Source organism: Bombina bombina, chromosome 5, assembly GCF_027579735.1.
Source record: "Bombina bombina isolate aBomBom1 chromosome 5, aBomBom1.pri, whole genome shotgun sequence".
In the NCBI taxonomy this organism is placed as follows: domain Eukaryota; kingdom Metazoa; phylum Chordata; class Amphibia; order Anura; family Bombinatoridae; genus Bombina; species Bombina bombina.
In genome coordinates this window covers 1,021,330,034-1,021,352,447 of record NC_069503.1, presented here as the reverse complement: position 1 = coordinate 1,021,352,447, position 22,414 = coordinate 1,021,330,034, and positions in this window count along the sequence as shown.

Sequence of the window (22,414 nt, the reverse complement as noted above, 5' to 3'; positions counted from 1 at the left end):
AAATCCTAATATAGCTACAATATAAATTATAATTATATTATAGCTATTTTAGGATTAATATTTATTTTACAGGCAACTTTGTAATTATTTTAACCAGGTACAATAGCTATTAAATAGTTAAGAACTATTTAATAGTTACCTAGTTAAAATAATAACAAATTTACCTGTAAAATAAATCCTAACCTAAGTTATAATTAAACCTAACACTACCCTATCAATAAAATAATTAAATAAACTACCTACAATTACCTACAATTAACCTAACACTACACTATCAATAAATTAATTAAACACAATTCCTACAAATAAATACAATTAAATAAACTAGCTAAAGTACAAAAAATAAAAAAGAACTAAGTTACAGAAAATAAAAAAATATTTACAAACATAAGAAAAATATTACAACAATTTTAAACTAATTACACCTACTCTAAGCCCCCTAATAAAATAACAAAGCCCCTCAAAATAAAAAATTCCCTACCCTATTCTAAATTAAAAAAGTTACAAGCTCTTTTACCTTACCAGCCCTGAACAGGGCCCTTTGCGGGGCATGCCCCAAGAATTTCAGCTCTTTTGCCTGTAAAAAAAAACATACAATACCCCCCCCCCAACATTACAACCCACCACCCACATACCCCTAATCTAACCCAAACCCCCTTAAAGAAACCTAACACTAAGCCCCTGAAGATCTTCCTACCTTGTCTTCACCATACCAGGTTCACCGATCCGTCCTGGCTCCAACATCTTCATCCAACCCAAGCGGGGGTTGGCGATCCATAATCCGGTCCAGAAGAGGCTCCAAAGTCTTCCTCCTATCCGGCAAGAAGAGGCAAACATCTTCTCCAAGCGGCATCTTCGATCTTCTTCCATCCGGAGCGAAGCGGCAGGATCCTGAAGACATCCAGCGCGGAACATCCATCCGGACCGACGACTGAACGACGAATGACTGTTCCTTTAAGGGACGTCATCCAAGATGGCGTCCCTCGAATTCCGATTGGCTGATAGGATTGAACTAGATTCTGATTGGCTGATTCCATCAGCCAATCAGAAAATTCCTACCTTAATTCCGATTGGCTGATAGAATCCTATCAGCCAATCGGAATTCGAGGGACGCCATCTTGGATGACGTCCCTTAAAGGAACAGTCATTCGTCGTTCAGTCGTCGGTCCGGATGGATGTTCCGCGCTGGATGTCTTCAGGATCCTGCCGCTTCGCTCCGGATGGAAGAAGATCGAAGATGCTGCTTGGAGAAGATGTTTGCCGGTCCGGATGTCCTCTTCTTGCCGGATAGGAGGAAGACTTTGGAGCCTCTTCTGGACCGGATTATGGATCGCCAACCCCCGCTTGGGTTGGATGAAGATGTTGGAGCCAGGACGGATCGGTGAACCTGGTATGGTGAAGACAAGGTAGGAAGATCTTCAGGGGCTTAGTGTTAGGTTTCTTTAAGGGGGTTTGGGTTAGATTAGGGGTATGTGGGTGGTGGGTTGTAATGTTGGGGGGGGGTATTGTATAAAAGAGCTTGTAACTTTTTTAATTTAGAATAGGGTAGGGAATTTTTTATTTTGGGGGGCTTTGTTATTTTATTAGGGGGCTTAGAGTAGGTGTAATTAGTTTAAAATTGTTGTAAATATTTTTTTATTTTCTGTAACTTAGTTCTTTTTTATTTTTTGTACTTTAGCTAGTTTATTTAATTGTATTTATTTGTAGGAATTGTGTTTAATTAATTTATTGATAGTGTAGTGTTAGGTTAATTGTAGGTAATTGTAGGTAGTTTATTTAATTATTTTATTGATAGGGTAGTGTTAGGTTTAATTATAACTTAGGTTAGGATTTATTTTACAGGTAAATTTGTTATTATTTTAACTAGGTAACTATTAAATAGTTCTTAACTATTTAATAGCTATTGTACCTGGTTAAAATAATTACAAAGTTGCCTGTAAAATAAATATTAATCCTAAAATAGCTATAATATAATTATAATTTATATTGTAGCTATATTAGGGTTTATTTTACAGGTAAGTATTTAGCTTTAAATAGAAATAAGTTATTTAATAAGAGTTAATTTATTTCGTTAGATAAATATTATATTTAACTTAGGGGGGTGTTAGTGTTAGGGTTAGACTTAGCTTTAGGGGTTAATCCATTTATTAGAATAGCGGTGAGCTCCAATCGGAAGATTAGGGGTTAATAATTGAAGTTAGGTGTCGGCGATGTTAGGGAGGGCAGATTAGGGGTTAATACTATTTATGATAGGGTTAGTGAGGCGGATTAGGGGTTAATAACTTTATTATAGTAGCGCTCAGGTCCGCTCGGCAGATTAGGGGTTAATAAGTGTAGGCAGGTGTCGGCGACGTTGTGGGGGGCAGGTTAGGGGTTAATAAATATAATATAGGGGTCGGCGGTGTTAGGGGTAGCAGATTAGGGGTACATAGGGATAACGTAGGTGGCGGCGGTTTACGGAGCGGCAGATTAGGGGTTTAAAAAAATATGCAGGGGTCAGCGATAGCGGGCGCGGCAGATTAGGGGTTAATAAGTGTAAGGTTAGGGGTGTTTAGACTCGGGGTACATGTTAGAGTGTTAGGTGCAGACGTAGGAAGTGTTTCCCCATAGGAAACAATGGGGCTGCGTTAGGAGCTGAACGCTGCTTTTTTGCAGGTGTTAGGTTTTTTTTCAGCTCAAACAGCCCCATTGTTTTCTATGGGGGAATCGTGCACGAGCACGTTTTTGAGGCCGGCCGCGTCCGTAAGCAACTCTGGTATCGAGAGTTGCATTTGCGGTAAAAATGCTCTACGCTCCTTTTTTGGAGCCTAACGCAGCATTTGTTTGAACTCTCGATACCAGAGTTAATTTTATGGTGCGGCCAGAAAAAAGCCCGCGGAGCGTTAACAGCCCTTTTACCGCCGAACTCCAAATCTAGGCCATAGTGTGTCCTATTACAAATCCTACTTGTATATATATACTTGTAAGTATAACGGGTATGACTCTAGTAGAAATGATGATCTAATGATCTTAATCTGTATTGAAATCCAACCTCTATTGCTTGATTAATATTCAAGAGACCTCTCGAGCAGAAACTCACTCATATTAGAAGTAGTGAACAAGTGACTGGTTCTTATCCTAGTTTGAAATAAGAGAGTTCAAGTAAGCAAACTTGCAATGATTTGTGAAATTACAGAATATTTTAGAGGACCCTAGTGTATTAGTGGATTACTAATGCCAATCACTGTCTAATATGATAAGGATTCTAAAAGTATGTTTATGTCCTAGTGGTAACATATTCATCTTGGATTCAGAAAAGGTACTAAATTATGATAGTAATAATATACTTGGAGTAAGATTCACAGTAGCTCTGTCCTAAACAAAGGACGTATGATAGTGATGAAGCTGCTATACTGAGAATAGTTCATAGAGGGAGAGGGATACAGATATGTGGATAAAGTGTAAAAACGTCCCACAGGGACCTTGGATTCTAAAATAGGTCAATATTCTTAAATGGATAAAGAGTATTGCTGAATGGCTCACTAGAATGGGCACTAGCTAGAGTGTGTGACTTGATAGTCAGAATGAAATTCAGGATCAGAATGTAAAGGGGAATTTGGGATCAGATCATATTAAAAAGGTGAGAGAGATCTTCTTTATTATTTAGCCCTTTGGGAAAAAGACAATCTAAATTGAAGATCCATTTGGATTCGACAGTAAGTAATTTCTTCTCATGGTTGACACCTCTCCAATCTTTACTGACCTTCTGTATTCCCATGAAAGTTAGATCTCTTATATTTCCCTGATGTTTTATAGAAAAGTGTTTATGCAAAGCTGTTTCCATATTTAATTTGTCAATTAAGTCAATTAATAGTAAATGTTCACGTATCCTGTCTGTTTCCTTTGTTTAGGACAGAGCTACTGTGAATCTTACTCCAAATATATTATCCTATACTATAAAAGGCCAAGTGTGTTTGTCCGAAGCTGTCATGCGCAGTAAAGACAGCACGCGGACAAACACACTGGCCTAAGTCCCTACCTGTTCTGCCGACTGCGCCGAGCAAAAGTGGGCGTGGCCGAGCGTGAAGGGGACGGGCCTAACGCGAAGGCCCGTGAAGGGGGCGGAGCCTAGCGTGAAGGCCCGTGAAGAGAGCTCAAACAGCTCAAGAGAGGGTGGAGGGATGTGGGGAGAGGGGGGGAGATGTGGAGTGAGGGGGGGAGATGTGGAGTGAGGGGGGAGATGTGGAGTGAGGGGGGAGATGTGGAGAGATGTGGGGAGATGTGGAGTGAGGGGGGAGATGTGGAGTGAGGGGGGAGATGTGGAGAGAGGGGAGAGATGTGGGGAGATGTGGAGAGAGGGGGGAGATGTGGAGAGAGGGGGGAGATGTGGAGAGAGGGGGGAGATGTGTGGGGAGAGGGGGGAGATGTGGAGTGAGGGAGGGGGAGATGTGGGGAGATGTGGAGAGAGGGGGGAGATGTGGAGAGAGGGGGGAGATGTGGAGAAAGGGGAGAGATGGGGGGAGATGTGGAGAGAGGGGGGAGATGTGGGGAGAGATGTGGGGAGAGGGGGGAGATGTGGGGAGAGGGGGGGAGATGTGAGGAGAGAGAGAGGGGGGAGAGAGAGGGGGAGAAAGAGGGGGGGAGTTAAAGGGGGAGAGAGAGAGGGGGGAGAGGGAGAGAGAGAGACAGAGAGAGAGGGGGGAGAGGGAGAGAGAGAGAGAGGAGAGAGAGAAAGAGAGAGAGAGGGAGAGAGAGAGAAGGGGGAGGGGAGAGAGAGAGGGGAGAGAGATAGAGAGAGAGGAGAGACACAGAGAGAGGGGAGAGAGAGGGGGGAGAGAGAGAGGGGGGGAGAGAGAGAGAGGGGAGAGAGAGGGGGGGAGAGATAGAGGGGCGAGAGAGAGAGAGGAGAGACAGAGGGGGGAGAGAGAGAGAGAGAGAGAGAGAGGGGGGGAGAAAGAGAGAGAGAAGAGAGAGAGAGGGGGGGAGAGAGAGAGAGGGGGGAGAGAGAGAGAGAGAGAGGAGAGAGAGAGAGAGGGGGGGAGAGAGAGAGAGAGAGAGAGAGAGGGGGGGGAGAGAGAGGGGGAGAGAGAGGGGGAGAGAGAAAGAGAGGGGGAGAGAGAGAGAGAGAGAGAGAGAGGGGGGAGAGAGGGGGGGGGGAGAGAGGGAGGGAGAGAGGGGAGGGAGAGAGGGGGAGAGAGAGAGAGGTGAGAGAGAGAGGGGAGAGAGAGAGAGGGGGGAGAGAGAGGAGGGGGAGAGAGAGAGAGAGGGGGGAGAGAGAGAGAGAGAGGGGGGAGAGAGAGAGATAGAGGGGAGAGAGATAGAGGGGAGAGAGAGAGACAGAGAGAGGGGAGAGAGAAAGAGAGAGGCGAGAGAGAGAGGGGGGGAGAGAGAGAGAGAGAGAGATAGAGGGGAGATAGAGAGAGGGGAGAGAGAGAGGGGTGAGATAGAGAGAGGGGAGAGAGAGAGAGGGGAGAGAGAGAGAGAGGGGAGAGAGAGAGAAAGGGGGGAGAGAGAGAGAGAGAGGGGGGAGAGAGAGAGGGGAGAGAGAGAGAGAGAGGGGGAGATGGAGAGAGAGAGAGAGAGAGAGAGAGAGGGGGGGAGAGAGCGCAAAAGAGAGGGGGGAGAGAGAGAAAGCAAAAGAGAGTGGGAGGGAGAGAACGTCAGGGGTGGGACCACTGTACTGCAAAAAATGGCCCGTGTGAACGGGCTTTAGGACTAGTTACTATCATACTTTAGTACCTTTTCTGAATCCAAGATGAATATGTTACCACTTACCATGTTACCAGTTTGTTTACTTGCACTCTCTTATTTCAAACTAGGATAAGAATCAGTCACTTGTTCACTACTTCTAATATGAGTGAGTTTCTGTTCATGAGGTCTCTTGAATATTAATCAAGCAATAGAGGTTGGATTTCAATACAGATTAAGATAATTAGATCATCATTTCTACTAGAGTCATACCCGTTATACTTACAAGTGTATATATACAAGTAGGATTTGTAATAGGACACACTGAGTCTTTATGACACTGGTTACATCAGTCTGAATTACATTGACCATAATAGGCGTAATATCTGATAGAGTAATTTATCTTTACAGACGTCATTCTTTATATACATGCCATTTGTCATCATCTTGTCGATATTTGTCATTTTTTATTTTTACCATCCCATACTGCGGTGATGTGAGCAGTTTAATCCTCAAGTCCAACAAAGAATAGACTGAGGTCACACACTTGAGCATTATTATTCACTCTAGAGATTTTATTGACTTTATATAAATGTTAAGATTATGTTAACTCCAGCACAATAGTCACTAAGGTGACGACTAATTCTTTGTACATATAGGGATGGTTGAATATCTGAGAATTTACCTACAATCATCCCTGTTCTATTTCTGAGACATTAGATATCATTATGTCTTTTATATTATTGGTCATTATCTTGTGATATTTGTCACTTTTGTTTGACCCTCTGATATTTGGTGATATGAGAAGTCTAATCTTAAATTATACAATCAATAGACTGTGGTCACACATTTGAGCATTATTCACTTCCACCACTTTATTTTAGACAAACGATAGGATTATGTAGAATCTAGCATAGTAGTTACTAAGGCAACTATTAAACCTCTGGCCATAGAGGGATGGTTCAATAATCAAGGTTTTACCCAATACCTTCCCTATTTTCTAACAGCTAGATTTAGAGTTTTGCCGGTAACGACCCGCGTAGCTAACGCATGCTTTTTTCTGGCCGCACCTTTAAAATAACTCTGGTATTGAGAGTCCACAGAATGTCTGTGTTAGGCTCCAAAAAAGGAGCGTAGAGCATATTTAACGCAACTGCAACTCTCGATACCAGAGTTGCTTACGGACGCGGCCAGCCTCAAAAACGTGCTCGTGCACGATTCCCCCATTGGAAACAATGGGGCTGTTTGAGCTGAAAAAAAACCTAACACCTGCAAAAAAGCCGCGTTCAGCTCCTAACGCAGTCCCATTGTTTGCTATGGGGAAACACTTCCTACGTCTGCACCTAACACCCTAACATGAACCCCGAGTCTAAACACCCCTAACCTTACACTTATTAACCCCTATTCTGCCTCCCCCGCTATCGCTGATCCCTGCATATTATTATTAACCCCTAATCTGCCACTCCGTAAACCGCCGCTACTTACATTATCCCTATGTACCCCTAATCTGCTGCCCCAAACACCGCCGACCCCTATATTATATTTATTAACCCCTAATCTGCCCCCACAACGTCGCCTCCACCTGCCTACACTTATTAACCCCTAATCTGCTGACCGGACCGCACCGCTATTATAATAAAGTTATTAACCCCTAATCCGCCTCACTAACCCTATAATAAATAGTATTAACCCCTAATCTGCCCTCCCTAACATCGCCGACACCTAACTTCAAACATTAACCCCTAATCTGCCGACTGGAGCTCACCGCTATTCTAATAAATGTATTGACCCCTAAAGCTAAGTCTAACCCTAACCCTAACACCCCCCTAAGTTAAATATAATTTAAATCTAACGAAATTAATTGACTCTTATTAAATAAATTATTCCTATTTAAAGCTAAATACTTACCTGTAAAATAAATCCTAATATAGCTACACTATAAATTATAATTATATTATAGCTATTTTAGGATTTATATTTATTTTACAGGTAACTTTGTATTTATTTTAACCAGGTACAATAGCTATTAAATAGTTAAGAACTATTTAATAGCTAAAATAGTTAAAATAATTACAAAATTACCTGTAAAATAAATCCTAGCCTAAGTTACAATTAAACCTAACACTAGACTATCAATAAATTAATTAAATAAAATACCTACAATTACCTACAATTAAACCTAACACTACACTATCAATACATTAATTAAATACAATATCTACAAATAAATACAATGAAATAAACTAACTAAAGTACAAAAAATAAAAAAGAACTAAGTTACAAAAAATAAAAAAATATTTACAAACATTAGAAATATATTACAACAATTTTAAACTAATTACACCTACTCTAAGCCCCCTAATAAAATAACAAAGCCCCCCAAAATAAAAAATGCCCTACCCTATTCTAAATTACTAAGTTCAAAGTTCTTTTACCTTACCAGCCCTGAACAGGGCCCTTTGCGGGGCATGCCCCAAGAAGTTCAGCTCTTTTGCCTGTAAAAAAAACATACAATACCCCCCCAACATTACAACCCACCACCCACATACCCCTAATCTAACCCAAACCCCCCTTAAATAAACCTAACACTAAGCCCCTGAAGATCTCCCTACCTTGAGTCGTCTTCACCCAGCCGAGCCAAATTCTTCATCCAAGCGGAGCAAGAAGAGGTCCTCCATCCGGTAGAAGTCTTCATCCAAGCGGGGCAGAAGAGGTCTTCCATCCGATTGAAGTCTTCATCCAAGCGGGATCTTCTATCGTCATCCATCCGGAGCGGAGTGGCAGCATCCGGAACCGTCATTCATCGTTCAGTCGTCGGCCAGGATGGATGTTCCGCGTCGGAGGTCTTCAGGATGCTGCCGCTCCGCTCCGGATGGATGACGATAGAAGATCCCGCTTGGATGAAGACTTCAATCGGATGGAAGACCTCTTCTGCCCCGCTTGGATGAAGACTTCTACCGGATGGAGGACCTCTTCTTGCTCCGCTTGGATGAAGAATTTGGCTCGGCTGGGTGACTCAAGGTAGGGAGATCTTCAGGGGCTTAGTGTTAGGTTTATTTAAGGGGGGTTTGGGTTAGATTAGGGGTATGTGGGTGGTGGGTTGTAATGTTGGGGGGGGTATTGTATGTTTTTTTTACAGGCAAAAGAGCTGAACTTCTTGGGGCATGCCCCACAAAGGGCCCTGTTCAGGGCTAGTAAGGTAAAAGAGCTTTGAACTTTAGTAATTTAGAATAGGGTAGGGCATTTTTTTTTATTTTGGGGGGCTTTGTTATTTTATTAGGGGGCTTAGAGTAGGTGTAATTAGTTTAAAATTGTTGTAATATATTTCTAATGTTTGTAAATATTTTTTTATTTTTTGTAACTTAGTTCTTTTTTATTTTTTGTACTTTGGTTAGTTTATTTCATTGTATCTATTTGTAGATATTGTATTTAATTAATGTATTGATAGTGTAGTGTTAGGTTTAATTGTAGGTAATTGTAGGTATTTTATTTAATTAATTTATTGATAGTGTAGTGTTAGGTTTAATTGTAACTTAGGTTAGGATTTATTTTACAGGTAAATTTTTTAATTATTTTAACTATTTTAGCTATTAAATAGTTCTTAACTATTTAATAGCTATTGTACCTGGCTAAAATAAATACAAAGTTACCTGTAAAATAAATATTAATCCTAAAATAGCTATAATATCATTATAATTTATATTGTAGCTATATTAGGATTTATTTTACAGGTAAGTATTTAGCTTTAAATAGGAATAATTTATTTAATAAGAGTTAATTAATTTCGTTAGATTAAAATTATATTTAACTTAGGGGGGGTGTTAGTGTTAGACTTAGCTTTAGGGGTTAATACATTTATTAGAATAGCGGTGAGCTCCAGTCGGCAGATTAGGGGTTAATAATTGAAGTTAGGTGTCGGCGATGTTAGGGAGGGCAGATTAGGGGTTAATACTATTTATTATAGGGTTAGTGAGGCGGATTAGGGGTTAATAACTTTTTCATAGTAGCGGTGCGGTCCGCTCGGCAGATTAGGGGTTAATAAGTGTAGGCAGATGGAGGCGACGTTGAGGGGGGCAGATTAGGGGTTAATAAATATAATATAGGGGTCGGCGGTGTTAGGGGCAGCAGATTAGGGGTACATAAGTATAACGTAGGTGGCGGTCGGCAGATTAGGGGTTAAAAAAATTTAATCGAGTGTCAGCGATGTGGGGGGGCCTCGGTTTAGGGGTACATAGGTAGTTTATGGGTGTTAGTGTACTTTAGAGTACAGTAGTTAAGAGCTTTATGAACCGGCGTTAGCCCAGAAAGCTCTTAACTACTGACTTTTTTCTGCGGCTGGAGTTTTGTCGTTAGAATTGTAACGCTCACTTCAGCCACGACTCTAAATACTGGAGTTAGAAAGATCCCATTGAAAAGATAGGATACGCAATTGACGTAAGGGGATCTGCGGTATGGAAAAGTCGCGGCTGAAAAGTAAGTGTTAGACCCTTTTTTGAATGACTCCAAATACCGGCGGTAGCCTAAAACCAGCGTTAGGAGCCTCTAACGCTGGTTTTCACGGCTACCGCCAAACTCCAAATCTAGGCCTAAGAAATTAGACACTACACATTTTTTGTGCTCTTACAGATACTAAGGGTCATCATTTTTTATTGACCCTATGATACAGTGGTGATATGAGCAGTCTAATCCTCAAGTTACACATCGATTAGAATGTGATCACACACTTGAGCATTATTCACTCTTGTCACCTAATAGATATATGACAGGATAATGTTGACTCTAGCACACTAGTCACTAAGGGGACGATTAAGCGTCTGATTATTTAGGATGGTTTATACTCAAGACTCTACTTACATTTCAGTCATTTTCTGAGACATCAGATACTATATTTGTTTTTATATCTCTATATGATCATGTCTCTCATGAAATATCTAATAGGAATATACGGTGGGGCACATACTTTAATATCTTCCGATAACCGGCACCTGTATATCGTCTCCCATCTGATACCCAATGGATTTATCAAATTGTGGTTATCATATGAAAATGACCTATATGAAAATTAGTTGATTAATATGTATATCAAAGATACCTAAGAACATTTAAAAAACCGGAAGTTCCATGATAGTGGAGATCCGATCAGATTTTACCTTTCGCTATATAAGGCCACCAGCTACACTTCACAAACCAGTTTTGATAAAGGCCTAGCACGGGCCAAAACGCGTAGACCTCAGCACTTGTAAGCCTTTTTTTATTGCTACTACTTTTCGAAAACCATCTACACTATATATTTCTCTTTCACAGGAGGATTATCGTTATTTGTTATTGGGAATTTTTCTTGTTACTGCACCCTTAAGGAACACTGTGATATCGTTTTGTGAACATTGAGACACTCACACATTGTTTCCAGGATTAGTACAACATTTTTTGTGGTCACTTTTTTGCTTGTATTTTTTGTACACACTCTTTTTGGTTTAAACCTTTTCTTTCATGTAATTAACAAGAGTCCATGAGCTAGTGACGTATGGGATATACATTCCTACCAGGAGGGGCAAAGTTTCCCAAACCTTAAAATGCCTATAAATACACCCCTCACCACACCCACAAATCAGTTTTACAAACTTTGCCTCCAAGGGAGGTGGTGAAGTAAGTTTGTGCTAGATTCTACGTTGATATGCGCTCCGCAGCAAGTTGGAGCCCGGTTTTCCTCTCAGCGTGCAGTGAATGTCAGAGGGATGTGAAGAGAGTATTGCCTATTGAATGCAGTGATCTCCTTCTACGGGGTCTATTTCATAAGGTTCTCTGTTATCGGTCGTAGAGATTCATCTCTTACCTCCCTTTTCAGATCGACGATATACTCTTATATTTACCATTTCCTCTACTGATTCTCGTTTCAGTACTGGTTTGGCTTTCTACAAACATGTAGATGAGTGTCCTGGGGTAAGTAAGTCTTATTTTCTGTGACACTCTAAGCTATGGTTGGGCACTTTATTTATAAAGTTCTAAATATATGTATTCAAACATTTATTTGCCTTGACTCAGAATGTTCAACTTTCCTTATTTCCAGACAGTCAGTTTCATATTTGGGATTATGCATTGAATTATCATATTTTTTCTTACCTCAAAAATTTGACTTTTTTCCCTGTGGGCTGTTAGGCTCGCTTCATTTTATTGCGTCATTCTTGGCGCGGACTTTTTTGGCGCAAAAATTCTTTTCCGTTTCCGGCGTCATACGTGTCGCCGGAAGTTGCGTCATTTTTTGACGTTATTTTGCGCCAAAAATGTCGGCGTTCCGGATGTGGCGTCATTTTTGGCGCCAAAAGCATTTAGGCGCCAAATAATGTGGGCGTCTTATTTGGCGCTAAAAAATATGGGCGTCGCTTTTGTCTCCACATTATTTCAGTCTCATTTTTCATTTGCTTCTGGTTGCTAGAAGCTTGATGTTTGGCATTTTTTCCCATTCCTGAAACTGTCTTATAAGGAATTTGATCTATTTTGCTTTATATGTTGTTTTTTCTCTTACATATTGCAAGATGTCTCACGTTGCATCTGAGCCAGAAGATACTACAGGAAAACCACTGCCTGCTGGATCTACCAAAGCTAAGTGTATCTGCTGTAAACTTTTGGTAGCTATTCCTCCAGCTGTTGTTTGTAATAATTGTCATGACAAACTTGTTAAAGCAGATAATATTTCCTTTAGTGATGTACCATTGCCTGTTGCAGTTCCCTCAACATCTAAGGTGCAGAATGTTCCTGATAACATAAGAGATTTTGTTTCTGAATCCATAAAGAAGGCTTTGTCTGTTATTTCTCCTTCTAGCAAACGTAAAAAGTCTTTTAAATCTTCTCTCTCTACAGATGAATTTTTAAATGAACACCATCATTCTGATTCTTTGGACTCTTCTGGTTCAGAGGATTCTATCTCAGAGATTGATGCTGATAAATCTTCATATTTATTTAAGATGGAATTTATTCGCTCTTTACTTAAAGAAGTACTAATTGCTTTAGAAATAGAGGATTCTAGTCCTCTTGATACTAATTCTATACGTTTGGATAAGGTTTTTAAAGCTCCTGCGGTTATTCCAGAAGTCTTTCCTGTTCCTAATGCTATTTCTGCTGTAATTTCCAAGGAATGGGATAAATTGGGTAATTCATTTACTCCTTCTAAACGTTTTAAGCAATTATATCCTGTTCCGCCTGACAGGTTAGAATTTTGGGACAAAATCCCTAAAGTTGATGGGGCTATTTCTACCCTTGCTAAACGTACTACCATTCCTACGTCAGATGGTACCTCGTTTAAGGATCCTTTAGATAGAAAAATTGAATCTTTTCTAAGAAAAGCTTATCTATGTTCAGGTAATCTTCTTAGACCTGCTATATCATTGGCTGATGTTGCTGCAGCTTCAACTTTTTGGTTGGAAACTCTAGCGCAACAAGTAACAAATCGTGATTCTCATGATATTATTATTCTTCTCCAGCATGCTAATAATTTCATCTGTGATGCCATTTTTGATATTATTAGAGTTGATGTTAGGTTTATGTCTCTGGCTATCTTAGCCAGAAGAGCTTTATGGCTTAAGACCTGGAATGCTGATATGGCTTCTAAATCAACTCTACTTTCCATTTCTTTCCAGGGAAACAAATTATTTGGTTCTCAGTTGGATTCTATTATTTCAACTGTTACTGGTGGGAAAGGAACTTTTTTACCACAGGATAAAAAGTCTAAAGGTAAAAACAGGGCTAACAATCGTTTTCGTTCCTTTCGTTTCAACAAAGAACAAAAGCCTGATCCTTCGTCCTCAGGAGCAGTTTCAGTTTGGAAACCATCTCCAGTCTGGAATAAATCCAAGCCTGCTAGAAAGGCAAAGCCTGCTTCTAAGTTCACATGAAGGTACGGCCCTCATTCCAGTTCAGCTGGTAGGGGGCAGGTTACGTTTTTTCAAAGAAATTTGGATCAATTCTGTTCACAATCTTTGGATTCAGAACATTGTTTCAGAAGGGTACAGAATTGGTTTCAAGATGAGACCTCCTGCAAAGAGATTTTTTCTTTCCCATGTCCCAGTAAATCCAGTGAAAGCTCAAGCATTTCTGAATTGTGTTTCAGATCTAGAGTTGGCTGGAGTAATTATGCCAGTTCCAGTTCCGGAACAGGGGATGGGGTTTTATTCAAATCTCTTCATTGTACCAAAGAAGGAGAATTCCTTCAGACCAGTTCTGGATCTAAAATTATTGAATCGTTATGTAAGGATACCAACGTTCAAGATGGTAACTGTAAGGACTATATTGCCTTTTGTTCAGCAAGGGAATTATATGTCCACAATAGATTTACAGGATGCATATCTGCATATTCCGATTCATCCAGATCATTATCAGTTCCTGAGATTCTCTTTTCTAGACAAGCATTACCAATTTGTGGCTCTACCGTTTGGCCTTGCTACAGCTCCAAGAATTTTCACAAAGATTCTCGGTGCCCTTCTGTCTGTAATCAGAGAACAGGGTATTGTGGTATTTCCTTATTTGGACGATATCTTGGTACTTGCTCAGTCTTTACATTTAGCAGAGTCTCATACGAATCGACTTGTGTTGTTTCTTCAAGATCATGGTTGGAGGATCAATTTACCAAAAAGTTCTTTGATTCCTCAAACAAGGGTAACCTTTCTGGGTTTTCAGATAGATTCAGTGTCCATGACTCTGTCTTTAACAGACAAGAGACGTCTAAAATTGATTACAGCTTGTCGAAACCTTCAGTCTCAATCATTCCCTTCGGTAGCCTTATGCATGGAAATTCTAGGTCTTATGACTGCTGCATCGGACGCGATCCCCTTTGCTCGTTTTCACATGCGACCTCTTCAGCTCTGTATGCTGAACCAATGGTGCAGGGATTACACGAAGATATATCAATTAATATCCTTAAAACCGATTGTTCGACACTCTCTAACGTGGTGGACAGATCACCTTCGTTTAATTCAGGGGGCTTCTTTTGTTCTTCCGACCTGGACTGTAATTTCAACAGATGCAAGTCTCACAGGTTGGGGAGCTGTGTGGGGATCTCTGACGGCACAAGGAGTTTGGGAATCTCAGGAGGTGAGATTACCGATCAATATCTTGGAACTCCGTGCAGTTTTCAGAGCTCTTCAGTTTTGGCCTCTTCTGAAGAGAGAATCGTTCATTTGTTTTCAGACAGACAATGTCACAACTGTGGCATACATCAATCATCAAGGAGGGACTCACAGTCCTCTGGCTATGAAAGAAGTATCTCGAATTTTGGTTTGGGCGGAATCCAGCTCCTGTCTAATCTCTGCGGTTCATATCCCAGGTGTAGACAATTGGGAAGCGGATTATCTCAGTCGCCAAACGTTGCATCCGGGCGAATGGTCTCTTCACCCAGAGGTATTTCTTCAGATTGTTCAAATGTGGGGGCTCCCAGAGATAGATCTGATGGCCTCTCATCTAAACAAGAAACTTCCCAGGTATCTGTCCAGATCCCGGGATCCTCAGGCGGAGGCAGTGGATGCATTATCACTTCCTTGGAAGTATCATCCTGCCTATATCTTTCCGCCTCTAGTTCTTCTTCCAAGAGTAATCTCCAAGATTCTGAGGGAATGCTCGTTTGTTCTGCTAATAGCTCCGGCATGGCCTCACAGGTTTTGGTATGCGGATCTTGTCCGGATGGCATCTTGCCAACCATGGACTCTTCCGTTAAGACCAGACCTTCTGTCACAAGGTCCTTTTTTCCATCCGGATCTGAAATCCTTAAATTTAAAGGTATGGAGATTGAACGCTTGATTCTTGGTCAAAGAGGTTTCTCTGACTCCGTGATTAATACTATGTTACAGGCTCGTAAATCTGTATCTCGAGAGATATATTATAGAGTCTGGAAGACTTATATTTCTTGGTGTCTTTCTCATCATTTTTCTTGGCATTCTTTTAGAATACCGAGAATTTTACAGTTTCTTCAGGATGGTTTAGATAAGGGTTTGTCCGCAAGTTCTTTGAAAGGACAAATCTCCGCTCTTTCTGTTCTTTTTCACAGAAAGATTGCTATTCTTCCTGATATTCATTGTTTTGTACAAGCTTTGGTTCGTATAAAACCTGTCATTAAGTCAATTTCTCCTCCTTGGAGTTTGAATTTGGTTCTGGGAGCTCTTCAAGCTCCTCCGTTTGAACCTATGCATTCATTGGACATTAAATTACTTTCTTGGAAAGTTTTGTTCCTTTTGGCCATCTCTTCTGCTAGAAGAGTTTCTGAATTATCTGCTCTTTCTTGTGAGTCTCCTTTTCTGATTTTTCATCAGGATAAGGCGGTGTTGCGAACTTCTTTTGAATTTTTACCTAAAGTTGTGAATTCCAACAACATTAGTAGAGAAATTGTGGTTCCTTCATTATGTCCTAATCCTAAGAATTCTAAGGAGAAATCGTTGCATTCTTTGGATGTTGTTAGAGCTTTGAAATATTATGTTGAAGCTACGAAATCTTTCCGTAAGACTTCTAGTCTATTTGTTATCTTTTCCGGTTCTAGGAAAGGCCAGAAAGCTTCTGCCATTTCTTTGGCATCTTGGTTGAAATCTTTAATTCATCTTGCCTATGTTGAGTCGGGTAAAATTCCGCCTCAGAGAATTACAGCTCATTCTACTAGGTCAGTATCTACTTCCTGGGCGTTTAGGAATGAAGCTTCGGTTGACCAGATCTGCAAAGCAGCAACTTGGTCCTCTTTGCATACTTTTACTAAATTCTACCATTTTGATGTATTTTCTTCTTCTGAAGCAGTTTTTGGTAGAAAAGTTCTTCAGGCAGCGGTTTCAGTTTGATTCTTCTGCTTATGTTTTTTGTTAAACTTTATTTTGGGTGTGGATTATTTTCAGCAGGAATTGGCTGTCTTTATTTTATCCCTCCCTCTCTAGTGACTCTTGTGTGGAAAGATCCACATCTTGGGTAGTCATTATCCCATACGTCACTAGCTCATGGACTCTTGTTAATTACATGAAAGAAAACATAATTTATGTAAGAACTTACCTGATAAATTCATTTCTTTCATATTAACAAGAGTCCATGAGGCCCACCCTTTTTTGTGGTGGTTATGATTTTTTTGTATAAAGCACAATTATTCCAATTCCTTATTTTATATGCTTCGCACTTTTTTTCTTATCACCCCACTTCTTGGCTATTCGTTAAACTGATTTGTGGGTGTGGTGAGGGGTGTATTTATAGGCATTTTAAGGTTTGGGAAACTTTGCCCCTCCTGGTAGGAATGTATATCCCATACGTCACTAGCTCATGGACTCTTGTTAATATGAAAGAAATGAATTTATCAGGTAAGTTCTTACATAAATTATGTTTTTTGCTTTTTTGGATTTTTTAATTTGTGACACTATTTTTGTGACACTGGTTTTATTGTTTTTCATTGTACCCACTGATTGGATTATTATTTCTTCACTACCACTATAGCATTTTTCATCTATCACTACAACATGTTTTGACATTTTTTATCATCTTCACTATTTTTTACCATCTTCACCATTTTTTCTATTGGATCCTCATTAGACATAGAAGCCACTACTTATTGAATTACTATTGGAGTCCCACTACTTATATCTCCTTAATACCACTATTACTAAAGGGTTACCCTGAAGGTTTCATGGACTACTAGTTTTGTATTTTCAATTGCTTTGTTTTTATTGATTGCATTGTCATAACGATTACTATTTGTTTTTATTGTTTTTATCTGCATTACTGTCATTTTAATGTTTAGCATGAATCCATGATGTCGACTTATATGTATTGAATAAATTTCATTTTAATTTAATCATTGAGTCTATTGTTAGTAGTACCTTTGCCTCCGTCAGGACAGGCGCCTGGGTTTCATTTCAATTTATATCTATTTACCCCTTTGGTGAGAGCTAGGTATCACCACACCAGGGCTATTGGGTACAATCAGTCGGCGCTCAAGTAGACCTCGGTCTCTCTATGCTGTAGTGACTGACAGGTGCAATGGAGACAAGCTAAGGTTGGTAACACAAGTATGCTTTAGTTGCTGACAGGTTTCTCTACAGTTGGAGTAGACTGGTATCTCAGGAGCTCACAGACTGGTGTCACAGAATCAGGGTTGACAGATAAGCCAGCACTTATAGGCAGCACAAACAGCTGAAAGTCTTTATAGAAACAGTGACCAAGCAGGCTAGGATCAAAGTCCAGAAAAGTAGCAACAAACAAAATCAGTAAAGGCTGAAGCAGGGACAGTAGAACAATCCAAGGTCAAAATTCAGACAGGCAACAAGGTACATAATCACAAGGCAAAAGCAAAGTAAAAAATAAGTAAAAGGTCAAATCCAGACTTGCATAAGCACTTAGAAATTGTCAATGTAGCTACTTCCCTCAGAGAAATGATTAAGCCGATATGTTGGTAACTTAAGTTACATTATGTCCTTTTCTGAGCATGGGCAAAGTTCACTTTCTATTTTCTAGTATTCCCTGAATAGCAAACTAGCTTGTGTTACTCTAGAAAATGTATGACATTAATCTAGATAAGCCTTGCTTTAGAGATGCCAGCCCCTTTTAGGGCTGTGACAGGAAGTAATGGTCACAGCACAAATTAAGTTTACAAAAATAAATAAAAGGTAAAATCCTTTTAAAATAATGCATACTGCAATAATTTCTATTAAGTATAACCCACTTTTTAGTATTTTTATTTCAATAAAGCAAACTGTTATATATTCCTTAAAGGGGCAGTAGAATCATAATTAAACATAAATGAATTGGATAGAGCGTGAAATTCAAACAACTTTTCAATATTTTGCTTAGTTCTCTTGGTATCCTTTGCTAAAGAGTAATCCTATGTGAGCTATTGGCCTCTAGTTATAAAAGTCTGGCGGACCTGATCCGCCAGTGCGGATCAGGTCCGCCAGACCTCGCTGAATACGGCGAGCAATACGCTCGCTGTATTCATCATTGCACCAGCAGCTCAGAATTGCTGCTGGTGCAACGCCGCCCCCTGCAGACTCGTGGCCAATAGGCCACCAGCAGGGGGTTGTCAATCAACCCGATTGTACACGATCGGGTTGTATTGTTGTTATGTCTTTCCGCCTGCTCAGAGCTCAGAAACACGGGGCATCAAGCTACTTTCGGAGCTTGATACATATGCACACATATCTTTAGCCACCTGCCAGCAGAGTTTGCAAAATAATGTTTAGGATCTGTATAGGTTGAATCTTGATAGACTTCTGTCTTCTTTCAACCTCATTTACTATGTTTATAGCAATATCATTCAAACACTGTTGCCATAGAATGCAAAGCCATGTGCACACTCTTTTAAACACCCATCAACCTACTTAGTGTTATTCTACAACAAAGGATACTTAAGGAACGAAGCAAACTAGATAATAAGAGTAAAATGCAAAGTTGTTTAAAATGACATCAATTACTATTCATGAATGTTTAATTTGACGTTACTGTCAAAACTCTGAAACAGATTTAAAGCACACTGCTTTATGAATGCTGAACACTTTCAATATTCAAACAACTAACATGTTCTTTTAAAAAATGCATCTGTATATTATCCTCAAGCTAATGGTGGCTTTGAATAGATTATTTTGTCTAACATTTATTTAGTCTTTTATGTCCTTTTAAAGAGCATGTTAATTAGCATAAATTAACCAACAGAATTGATCAACTCCATCAAATTTTCAAGAAAAAGGTCAGTGAGCTAACGAAATGAGGTTGAAAAAATGTAGAGAAGTGACAGATACAAGCAACTGCTTGCATTTCAGATCCATAATTTCAATATATTATTCCCAGACGGAATGGAAGTATTGCTTAAAGGGACAGTAAACACCTTGGAATTTGTATATAAAATGTTTAGTTATGTGTAATGAAACAACTTTACAATGTACATTTATTATGCATTTTGCCCCCTTTTAATGTAATTCAGCTCTGAAAATTGTGGATTTTCTAATTCTCAGAACCTGAAATGTACCCTGCTGACTTTTCAAGGGTAACCCTGCTACCTATATTTTCCCAATTGGCTGTAACTAATAATAATGGAAAAACAATCTACTTTATACTAACTTTTTTGACAGTGGCTAGCCTTGTTGTCTGAAGACTAAAGCCCAGATTGAGACCTCCATAGAAGGCAAATGGAGGGTGGAGTTTGGCTACTGAAAATCAATTGCAGCAAAGAAGTTGTTTACTTTCCAGTATAATTTATTTAAAACTGTTTTTATGATTTTTTTTCTCATATAATATCTAAAACATTGGGACAAAGTGTATGGGTTGGGAACTAGAGAGTTAATTGCGGGTAGATTCTATTTGCTAATTGATTTAGGGCTAGTTTACAAGTGGAGCACTAAATTTGCCTGTTTGCGGACTCACAAAAAATAACCAGCCATTACAAGTGGCCTGGTTATTGCTACCGCGAGCTCACGGTAGCAATTAACGCTCAGAAAATTAACCAGAGATCAGATCTCTGTTTAATTTTCTAAAAGTGCCCCAAATGCCCCCACAATAGAGGGTCTTTTATTTTTTATGAAAAAAAAATTAGCTTTTTTTCCCACATAAACAATACTGCACTTTTAAGGAGCTAAAAGTTTGCAGGTGTGGGGTGTTCCTTCACTGAAAAGTGCCTTTGCTTTGTGATCTAGGGGAACTGTGTGTTCCATGTAAATATATGTATATGCACCAAGTACAAAGGAGTGGGCCATGAAGAGGGGGTAAGTGATGTGTTGGGTCGTTCCCTAACAGCGTGACTTAGAGACGCCGACTAGTACAACTAGTACTTTTAACGGATCCAGTTTGGGGAATATATACATACACACACAGTACCGAACTGTGGGTACCAGTAGTGACAGGTGCATTTGGGGTCTCCTCTTACAGGGGAAATTAGCTTTCTTTAATATTTGTATATACACATATTTATATGTATATATTCATATATATTTAAATTTGCTGTACATTGCTGAGCGACTTACCCCCTTCACTGCGCTTAGGTTCTGTGCCATGTATGACGGCATCAGAATGAAGCTCTGATTGGAGCCTATGGAATCATGCTCTCGTGAGTGCAATGATTCCGTGCAATGAGAACACGAGGTGCACATTGCATCTAACTCGTAATACCAGTGCACATTAGCGTGCGCTGGTATTACTAAGTTGGATGCAAAGATCACTTTAGCATAAGTAATATTTTTCGCTCAACTCGTAATCTGATCCTTAGAATGGATAAGGTTACCACTGGAGGTTTTGTCCTGCCCTTTCACCTGACATTTTTAATGCAATGAAATATCTGTTCTTTAACAGTATAATGTTTGACAAAAAGAAGGAGCTCCAAAATATTGTTCTCTAGGTTTAAAATGTAATCTATATGCTTTAATACATTTCTTACATCAGCTAAAGAGCAGAACATTTCAATAAAAAGTTTTCTCACACTAAAACCAATTGGATTGGAATGGTACATCTTAATGGACCAACAGGGTCCACGCTTAATGCATTAAACATCTTCCTATTTGTAAAAGCAGTTTTTGTACTGTATGTTCACAATAGCCTTAATGGCAAAATTATCTAATTTGCCAGAAAATTAATGGCACACTGACCAGGCACAGACATTCACAAAATATAAAAATGGTGTATGGCAAATTATTATTGAATCAATAAAGTGTAGGACCTGATTGAACTTTCATTATCTAAGACAGTTTGTTGCTTGGAAACAACAGTCAAGAATAGCAGCAATGATGAAGAATGACAGCGTCTAGGGAATATCTGCAACTGCAGGATTTAAAGCTGACAGCTAGAAACCAAACAGGTCATAAGCAGAACATTTCCAAAAATATATTTTATGGGAATTGCAATACACAGTGTACCATACTAAAAAAAAATTGTTAACTTGTGAAAACATATATGGTCCTAGATGCTGATGGTATATTAAAGAATATATCTTTAATGTATAAATATGTTGTATTGGCTGCTGCAAATATACCCTATATGTATTATTACAAATTAACAATATTTACAAAATGTTAACAAACTGTTTAAAAAATATAACTGGCATTTAATAAGCTTGATAAATACAGTGCAAAAAGACACCTAAAAACATTAAAAACAGATTTGACAACACGGCAGGTACAAATACCAAATCCAGGATTCTAAAATCCAGAATTATTCTGAAATTCTAGCTTTTTCCTTCATATGTTTTTTTTTTAAATAAATTGTTAAAAATTACTATTTTTCCACACCAGTATTATTATTATTATTATTATTATTATTATTATTAAAGGGACACTCAAGTCAAAACTAAACTTTCATTATTCAGACAGAGTATACATTTGTAAACAATTTTCCATTGTCTAAATATGCACAATCTTTTTATTTGCACACTTTCTGAGGCACCAGCACCTACTGGGCATTTGCAAAATTCACAGAATATACATATATGCATTTTGTGATTGGCTGTCACACGATGCAGTGAGAGCAAAAATAGAACTAACTTTAAAATGTGTCAGAAAGAAATCTACTACCCATTTGAAACCTAAGCTAAGTGCTTTTGCATTGTCTTTTATTATGCATTTACTGATTATGCTATTCTACCGTGTTAGTGGTCCTTTAATAATTAGTAGAGCGCCAGCAGATTCCATGGATGATGATAAGCTGTATTATAACATGTAAATATTGCCTAAATGACTCAATGGGGCATATTTATAAATCTCCGTATGGAGCTTGATGCTCCTTGTTTAAAGACCGCTGTTCCATAACTTGTCTGCCTGCT